Raw genomic sequence first — 9670 nt, 5'->3', positions numbered from 1 at the left:
CTTGAGTCTCTCTAATCCAATTGGTTGTAATCTAATGTGTTCTTAACTTGAAAATTGGTAAATCACATTGTGTTGAAGAGATAGGCTAAGGACACTCATTGTCTTTTGTGGATAATGGTCATTGGCTTATCATACTGAATCATTGGTTAATTGTTGCTCTATCGTTTATCTATTGTGGATCTATATTTTTTGGGCAATCGCATCTTGTGGATATATTTATCTTTTGTTGGCACTGTTGAAATCTAACACTTGTCTTTTGGTTGAGATTATCTTTTTTAAACATTGTGAAGTACTTAACATCATAACTGGGGTAAAAGACAACTAAGTACTTAAAAGAACATTTAAGTAATCTCATCTAAAAGTATCACTCATAATCTTTGCACAGGCATCCTAGTTCTAGCTTGCATTTGTTGATTTGGGGTAGCATCGGATGTGCTCTAACCACGCAATTTGGTGGAGAGGTTGGCGCACATGAGATCTCCAATACCCAGAAAGGATTTGGGCAGATTCTAAACAGATCAGGAGATATTAAAATAATTAATATTTTTAATGAAGTCCCTAAATCTAAACTTAGGGAAAATAAAATATTAATGTGTATTAATATGAATCTGTGTTAGAATGGTCCAAAAGACATGGATCAAGCCAGATCTAATCTTAGTTGTTGACTAGGGACTTAATCTCGGTCGTTGATATGTCAACAGGAAAAGTATAAGAGGAGGCTTGAGGGTCACTTGGAGAATACACCAGAGTGATCAGTCATTCTATTCTCTAGAGCGAGGTTCGCTAAGAGAGATAGAATTAGTGATCGGGAGAGAAGCTGAGAGTCATTGAATACAGAGAGACAGAGAGGCAGAGATAGTGTCGGGAGAGCAGCAGAGCAGCCAGAGAGAGTGACGCAAGAGCAGCCAGTGCTCACGCAGGACCATGCAGACGCAGCTAAGCGCTGCGCAGAGCACCAGAGAGGCCAGCATAGCTAACGCAAAGGCTCAGAGAGCTGACGCAGGGCCTCCTGGGGCTGACGCAGGGCCTCCTGGGGCTGACACAGGGCCTCCTAGGGTTGGGCTAGGAGAGGCTGACGCAATCCAGATTGGGCAGACGTTGGGGTTTCTGGGGCAGATTGGTGTTGAGTAGCTGCTGGAAGGATTATCCAGGGTTTCAGCCAGTGGATTTGTCAGAAACTGAGAGATATCACTGCCAAGGAAATTCTTTGTTGGGTAGGCCAGTGTCAGCACCCAGATTGTACTATGATATTGCTTAATAAGAAAACCCTCAGATAGCTGCACCAGTTTTCCCACATTGGGTTTTTCCAGGGACATTAGCCCAAAAATAATGGTGTCATATGGTGTGTTTGTTTATGTTTCTTTTTAGTTGTTGATCTGTAATATGTTGAGCATGCATTAGTGTTTATTTTCAGTATTTACATTGTAAATAACTTGTTAAGGATTATAACAAGTAGGAATAAATGAGATAAAATGCATGGAGGGTTTCTAACTAAGTAAACTTAGAAACTTCAACATGGTATTAGAACGTGATTGCAAATCACAGGAGGACTAAAAGACATCCGTTGAGCAGAGCAATAGTAGCAGAAAACAGCTGTCCCGAGGTGACAGAAGTTGTTTCTAGCAACACAGAAGCCAGGAGTGTGACGCAGAGCCAGCCAGGGCCACGCAGAGGAAGTCTGGCGCTGCGGAGAGCCTCAGAGAGGCCAGCGTTGCTGACGCAGAGGGTCAGAGGGCTGACGCAGGGCATCCCAGGGCTGACGCAGACCCATCTGGGGTGACGCAGGGCCAGCATGAGGTAGAGATGGGTTGACGCAGTTCACAGAGAGGTAGTTGTTGGGGTCTAGAAGGTTGCAGGAATATTGCAGGGTGGAGCTGGTGAGGTACTATAGTACCTAACAGCGCAGGGCCAGAGAAGTTGTTACCAAGGGTTTCCTAGCCGAGGAACCCGAATCAGAAGTGCAGTTGCACAAGATGATCAAAGTAGGGGGCATCTCGACAAGAGGTAGAAGGATTTCCAGGAGGGAAATCAGGACTCAGAGGGAGTCCAAAGGAGAACTTCCAAACAGGAAGTAGAGACTTAGAGGAGTCTAACAGAGAACTTCCAGGAGGGAAGTAGAGGAGCATCATAGCACTACACGGGGTAAGAGACCAAGATAGACTGGACGGAGCATCGAACTTCGCAGTCTAGAAGGCCAGAATCTTATCCGTGCTTGACAGAAATTGTGTCAAGAACTTCGCCTTGAAGGTAATAGCTGTCCCAGTCGACCCCAGTGATAATGACAGGTACAAGGAGGCGATGGCGAGGGCCAAGTGCATTATCCTTGACAGGGTCAAGGATCATGTGGTACCACATATAGCCGAGAAGGAAACGGCATTTGAGATGTGGGAGGCTCTCAAGAAGCTATACCAGCATACTTCTGTGCAGAGAAGAATGCTGCTTGAGAATCAGATGAGGTCGTATCAGATGAAGAAGGGACAATCGATTGACACCTTCCTCGGAGGACTGAATGAGATCCGAGACCAGTTGACTGCTATAGGAGCGACACCGGATCAGGAGCTAATGGTGAGGATAGCCCTAAATGTTGTCTCAAAAGACTGGGAAGTATTTGTCCAGAGTATACTGGGCAGAGGGACACTTCCACCTTGGGATGAGATGTGGGCAGCTCTTCGCCAGGAAGAGATCAGACGGCAGTCGAAGACAGGTAGTAGCAGCAAGGGGATCAAAGTCAAGCAGGAGGAGGAAGATGTGGCCCTAGCATCTGAGGGAAAGCAGGAAAAGTGGAAGAAGAAAGATCTCTCCAAGATCAAGTGCTTCCACTGTGGGGAGCTGGGTCATTATGCGACCCAGTGTCCAAGGAAGAAGAGTAAGGGAGAGTTTTCCGAGACTAAGGTAGCGCTAGCACAGGCAGAGAAGGAAGTTTTGACAGATGATGACTGTGCCATGAGTGCACACACGCCACTTGAGCGGAAGTGGGGAGACATCGAGCTGTAGTCAGATGGACTATAGGCGATGAGGGGCAAGATCCTCGAGGTACCCAGCCTCTTGGATTAGACCTTGCTACGGGAGCCCCGACAAGGAGCAACAGGACTGGCTGAGTGGGTAGACACAGATGCGGATGGAGCGGCAGAGAGAGCTACAGTGCAGGAGTCCCGAGACAGCATGAGGCTAGTAGGTTGCAGGAATGCGAGAGGCACAGGAGTGTTGCACCAATGCAGGATGGCACAGAGAGGTGTGCAACGGTGCGAGATGCAGGGAGTTGTTGCAGCAGCGCAGAGGTCAGAGAGGGAGCAACTGTCAGCAGCAGAGGGAGCTTCCGCATCAGTGGATGCCTCTAGCCCAACAGGGAGGTCAGATTGGGAGATCAGTTACTGACTTGTCAGTAACTGAGTTGCAATGCAGCAGTGGGCAGCACGATTCAACATGATGAGAGGAGGTGTAGTGCTGGGAGAAAGGACCAGCAGCAGCACAGATGCAGAGGGAGCTATCGTACAGATGCAGCAATGGCAGTGGCAGAACCATGGGCAGCAGTACAGGATGCAGCAGTGCAGAGGATGTTGGGCAGGAAGGCCTAGCATCAACACAGGTACCGATGCCAGATGATCAGAGTAATACACAGTGAGGAGTATTGTTAGAGTATAGTAAGGCCGGGAGGAATATTTTCTGTTGATTTGGGGTAGCATCGGATGTGCTCCAGCCACGAAATTTGGCGTAGGGTTGGGGCACATGAGATCTCCAATACCTAGAAAGGGTTTGGTGAGATTCTAAACAGATCAGGAGATATTAAAATAATTAATATTTTTAATGGAGCCCCTAAATCTAAACTTAGGAAAAATAAAATATTAATGTGTATTAATATGAATCTGTGTTAGAATGGTCCAAAAGACATGGATCAAGCCAGATCTAATCTTAGCCGTTGATTAGAGACTTAATCTCGACCGTTGATATGTCAACAGGAAAAGTATAAGAGGAGGCTTGAGGGTCACTTGGAGAATACACCAGAGTGATCAGTGATTATATTCTATAGAGCGTGGTTTGCTAAGAGAGAGAGAATTAGTGATCGGGAGAGAAGCTGAGGGGCATTGAGTACAGAGAGATAGAGAGGCAGAGATAGTGTCAGGAGAGCAGTAGAGTAGCTAGAGAGAGTGACGCAGGAGCAGCCAGTGCTCACGCAAGGCCACGTAGAGGCAACTAAGTGTTGCGTAGAGCACCAGAGAGGCCAGCGTAGCTGACACAGAGGCTCAGAGAGCTGACACAGGGCCTCCTGGGGCTGACGCAGGGCCAGCGCTAGGCTAGGAGAGGCTGACACAGTCCAGATTGGGCAAACGTTGGGGTTTCTAGGGAAGATTGGTGCTAAGTAGCTGCCGGATGGATTATCCGCAGTTTCAGCTAGTAGATTTGTCAGAAACTGGGAGGTATCACTGCCAAGGAAATTCTCTGTTGGGTAGGCCAGTTTCGGCACCCAGATTGTACTCTAATATTGCTTAATAAGAAAACCCTCAGCTAGTTGCACCGATTTTCCCACATTAGATTTTTCCGATGACATTAGTCCAAAAATAATGGTGTCATATGGTGTGTTTGTTTCTGTTTCTTTTAGTTGTTGATCTGTAATATGTTGAGCATGCACTAGTGTTTATTTTCAGTATTTACATTGTAAATAACTTGTTAAGGAAAATAACAAGTAGGTAGGAATAAATCGGATAAAGTGCATAGAGGGTTTCTAACTAAGTAAACTTAGAAACTTCAACAGCATTAAAATTTACCTCCTAGCATAATCTAAGTTGATAGAGATCTAGGGTGACCATTTTCCAATTAGCTTGAGGGATTCAACTCTTCCTAGTGGTTAACACACTGACCTTGTAGTCGTCAGAGCCACGGTCTCTGCAGCGCCGAAAGTACTGAGTGGGTGGAACACAGGGGGAGGTATTGTTAATCAGGCCGTTGTCTGCTTCCCGTTGGCTTCCATTTCACAACCTACTCCAAGGACTATTTCTCAAAACAGTTAAGGGAGAGGTTCTATTTAGATCAAGCATATAATTAAAAATAACCAAGATCATTGCATCACACGTAGATTCTAGGATTTGCATATCATATAGGTTAGTTGATCATTCAAGCAGTGGATGTCCATCTGGTTACTTGGCATTAATTTACATTAAGCAAGAATTGTGACTCCATAATGCACTGGTCTCATATTTGAAAATCTAATCTAATCATTAGTCTTGCTAAAATTTTACCAAGTAGCTAGGCCACTCATCCGTGTCTCCCAAGCAAGTTGGTTCCCAACTTGTTTTCCTTCATCTCATTCCATAGGGACTACCCCCCATAGCCTGTTGTTGGGTGACAGCTATAACGGAGTGGGTGGGGATCAGCATGACAGCCCCCACCCTGAGCGGTTGTTGCAGTGCCTATACAATCTGGGCAACAATAGGTGTTATCAAAATTTGATTGTTAGACTGGCCCTTATTCAGGGTTTCTTCATCAAGGCCAAGATCTATCCAAACACCATAGTTGCTCCACAGGTCGGAGGCATTCCAAGAGGAAATTGCTCCTAGTTGGATTTGGGCACCAATACATTATCTTACACTAGAGTGAGGGTGATTAGTCTTTCGACTCCAAACTCACGTCTTACTCCAAAAAACACAAGGCTGATCGAGAAGTGGTTGTGATTGCACTCTGGGATGAGGAAAGGTAATTTGTAAAGCCAAGGTAAGTCTCATTGCTTCTACCACTTATTTTAAACACCCATTCATTTTCAAATTTCTACTTTATAAAATACAAAAATACCAATGTCTACAGCAAGGTATTCAGATCCAATTGTCTACACTCAACTTTGTGCTATTTCAAGGCTTATTTTTCATAGTTGGAGTGTTATTTTTCTTGCTAGTCTCCTTTTTCTACAGTTAATTCTTTATTTCCAAATCTCCATCACCCAAGAGGTATTATTAAGCAGGATTACTAACCTATTTTTAAGAGTATTTAGCATAGGGAATCCTCCCTTGCCCTTATAGGATTTGGCTTTAAAAGTGGAAACTTGTGCCAAGGTGATAGTGGACACCTGTCTTGTGTGGTGCCACCTTAGCATTTTGTGAGTACCTTAATAAGACTTGCTAATTTGGGTGGTAACAGGGACTTTCAATTGGAGTCTAGAAGATCCAAAACCTTATCACTAATGGATGGTTGAGGAAGCCAAAACCCATATCCTAAATGACTATAGTGCTAAACAAAACCTAGAGTCAAACATGGTTCAAAACTTCAACTGCATAACAGAGATTCAAGGGCCTGGACCGATTACGTCTTAGGTATCCCTGGCCCCAAGAGATTGAGAATGGACCCCCGCCTTAGTAGTTCCTTCATGTTGGGGGGAAAAGTATCTAATGCAGAATGCCTCTATCCCACTCTGAAGGTGATAGTACTTCAGCAACAACTGAATGCAAAGCTATTCAAAGTTTCTTCTTTATGAGATGAGAGAGGGAAGAAAAGGATGATCTACTAACCGTTATCTTGCGCTAATAGTCGATCCAGTCTTCACTCCTTGCTGCTTGCTCCTAGCTCCTTGCCCTTTCACCGGCCCAGCTACACACAGATCCTGTAAAAGCACAAGAAGAGGAAACTACAAGAAGCATACATCCATAATCGATTATAGGATTAGCATAAATCAAATATACAAGCATCTATTCATCATAAAGACACATGCATATAGAAGAACTTCAAATACTTTATTGATAGTAGAAGTAAAGTTCTGAGAGAGTTACAACCACAATGGGCCCAATCCAGCAACACCTCCCAGCTGAAAGAAATCTCCTCTTCACCTCCTTCAAGCAAAACACCCAATAGCTCTATACACAAACCAACAGCACTTCCTTACTTGCACAAAATTCCAGCCTCCCTAGACCTCATGAGAGAGCTCTATATATAGGAGATTTGGAGAAAGGATGAGTCAGCTTGAGGCTGGCATAAAGCTGACAAGTGTCCTCTCCCACTTTAGTTAATCTTCAGTTCTTGAGTCCACTTGGAGAATCTTGCTTCCACTTGGAGATCAAGACCCTCTTACTCATCATAGGGCGAATTCCTTGAACCAAGTGTCAGTTTGGAAGCTTCCTAGGCAGTTGACACCTTGCAGAATGACTGTGCCAGTTGGCCAATCTCGCCCAGCGCAGGTAGCCTTCATTGATTTTGACCTTCAGCGCAGGTACAAGGAGGAGCAGTTGACATTCAGCGCAGATGCTTAGTGGAGCAGCTGACATGATCCAGAAATAGCCTGTTTTTGAGTGTTTTTCAGGTGGAGAACTGATTTTCAGTGCTGTGGTTTGCAGACCTTGTTCCTCTAAGGGTGAGAACAACATGTTTAGGGACTTTGGATCCCTCAGATTATCGACATTTCATGCTCCATGCTGTTAGGCACAAAAATGTCTATAACAGTTGCCCCCTAAAGTATGAGGTCGTTTACCGGGTGAAATGCTTTATTAGGAGGATCCGAAGTTCATTCAATCGCTGAGAGGTGCCCTGCAATAAAATACAATACAATACATTATTTTTCATTCTGCTTTCATGATCTAGCTGAGGCAGGCATTCCCATGCTCAGCTTTATAAATCCATTTTGGTACACATAACAGACGACCGTCTGATGATAGACTGATAATTCTCTGCTGAAATTATCATCCTTTGAGTAGGATGATCATCTGCTGCAATAGTGCACATATCCAATGTCTTTATATTTCCTGAATATATATCGCAGCCCGGATGGATGAAACTAGATCCGGGGTCTTCAATCTCGTTCGATCTTCACTCTAAGTACAAGTCGATCCATGTGAGAATTGCGCTGAAGTCGAACATGGAAAGACCTCGCTTGATTACCGGTCAATAATGTAAACCGTTAACAAGCGCGAGAGGAATCACCAATAATGACAATGACCCTCAAGGTACTACAGTACAATTCACGTGGTGTGAATAAAGGACTTGGCGTCGAACACCACGCAAAATCTTCTGGTCGAAGGTCATTGATGTATACCTGTCGCCGGAAGTGAGAAACTTGCCATTGAGGCATGCAAGCTTCAAAGTACTAGGGGGGTGTTCCTAGATCAACTTCTTGGATAATGAGCTGAAGTTGACAAGAAGTGATCCGTCAAAGGAGGGCCTTAATGAATCCCACATCAGTGACACGGAACGGAGCTAATGACTTTAGTGGAGGTGAAAACAATCTGTGAAATATGATTCAGGGTGGCGATCATGGGTGGATGAAGGATAATGTATGGCAGTGGATGGGACACGGTTGACTCTTTCTGAACACATCTCTTGAACATATAACGACACTGATGTGATGGATCGGTAGCATTACCCCAAATACGGATGGTTTGGCGAAGACCATGGTGATGAGACTGGTGAATGAAACAACCCAACCCGATGTGATACGGAGGACAAAGTGTCATGTTCAAGAGCGACTTGCTACCATCAAAGCTTTGAGGTTCTCCCAATTTTTCCCCAGTCATTTCTAACCAGTACCTCTTTATTTTTGTCAAGCTTGAGGAGGATAACATATGCTTGTTCTATAACCTGCCCTTCGGGCAAGCCCATCGCTATGTTTTAACGAGCCTAGCGATAGGGAAACTCGTTCTCGTCTAAAGACAAGTTTGTCGCTATTTAATCATTTTAACGAGTCTAGCGACAAAGACAACTCGGTCCTTTTCATTTTTAGAGAGTCTGAAAAGGTACAGAAAGTTAACTCCAAAATTCCTTTTTCGTCATCTAATCCCTTAAGTCCGAAAAAGAATAAAACAATACAAAAGGGATGAATTTTCGATAACTTTAACGAGTCGAATAAAACAAGCGCTCGACCTTTTTGTGCAATAATCCCTCAGGTCCAAAAAGATTAAAATCTAGAGGCGGGATAGCTCTTCCGGTCTTTTTAACGAGCTGGAAGGCCAAAACTCGGCAAACTTTTCATATTTTACGAGTCAATTGAAAAGAGCTCAAAGAAGACTCGTCTTTTGAGGAACGAGTGATAAACGGGTATAGCAGCAGATTCCAGGTACAGGTTGGAATTTTCCAATCACGACAGTGTCACAAGGATGGCTAAGTGAAATCACTCTTCGCAGATGTTCCTCAAAATGGGTAAACAATCATATGGGGGTGAATGATCGGCCAAACGGAATGGAGGTGGCAGGTGTAAACACGACCAAGGCTTTTATGGCTAATAAATTTACGATCACAATGGTTATTTACCGGGATAGGTTCATTTTTTAATGAGCTTGAACTCTGGTGGAACCCTTGCTCACGCTTTTCTATTTTTTAACGAGCATAAATTCCGCGGTAAAACTACTCGAACTTGCGTTTATTTTTTAACGAGCATGAACTTTATGCTAAAACTGCTCGATATACCAGTCATAAGATAAGAATGTCTCCTGAAAGATCCCATTTTTTATAGAGCTTGTGCCTTACCAAAGCTATGCTCCCTCTCATCCTTTCTTTATGTAAGTTAGGAAACGATCAACGACCGCTCTTTGCTTACACTCAAAAAGGTTTGCATGCCCCCGGGTATAAGGTACAATTTCAAGGCTGCCCCTACTTATCCTTCAAAACTTTCGTTTTGATGGGTGAGGCTTGCCTCTTTCAGGTTATCCAAAAAATGGTTTTATTTGCTGCCGCAAATGAAACTCTTTCTTCGGCGATGTCT

The sequence above is a fragment of the Pinus tabuliformis genome, chromosome 7 (assembly GCF_031772625.1).
Source record: "Pinus tabuliformis cultivar Carrire ecotype Pingquan chromosome 7, CPIR1, whole genome shotgun sequence".
Lineage (NCBI taxonomy): Eukaryota > Viridiplantae > Streptophyta > Pinopsida > Pinales > Pinaceae > Pinus > Pinus tabuliformis.
This window is presented reverse-complemented; position numbering follows the sequence as displayed.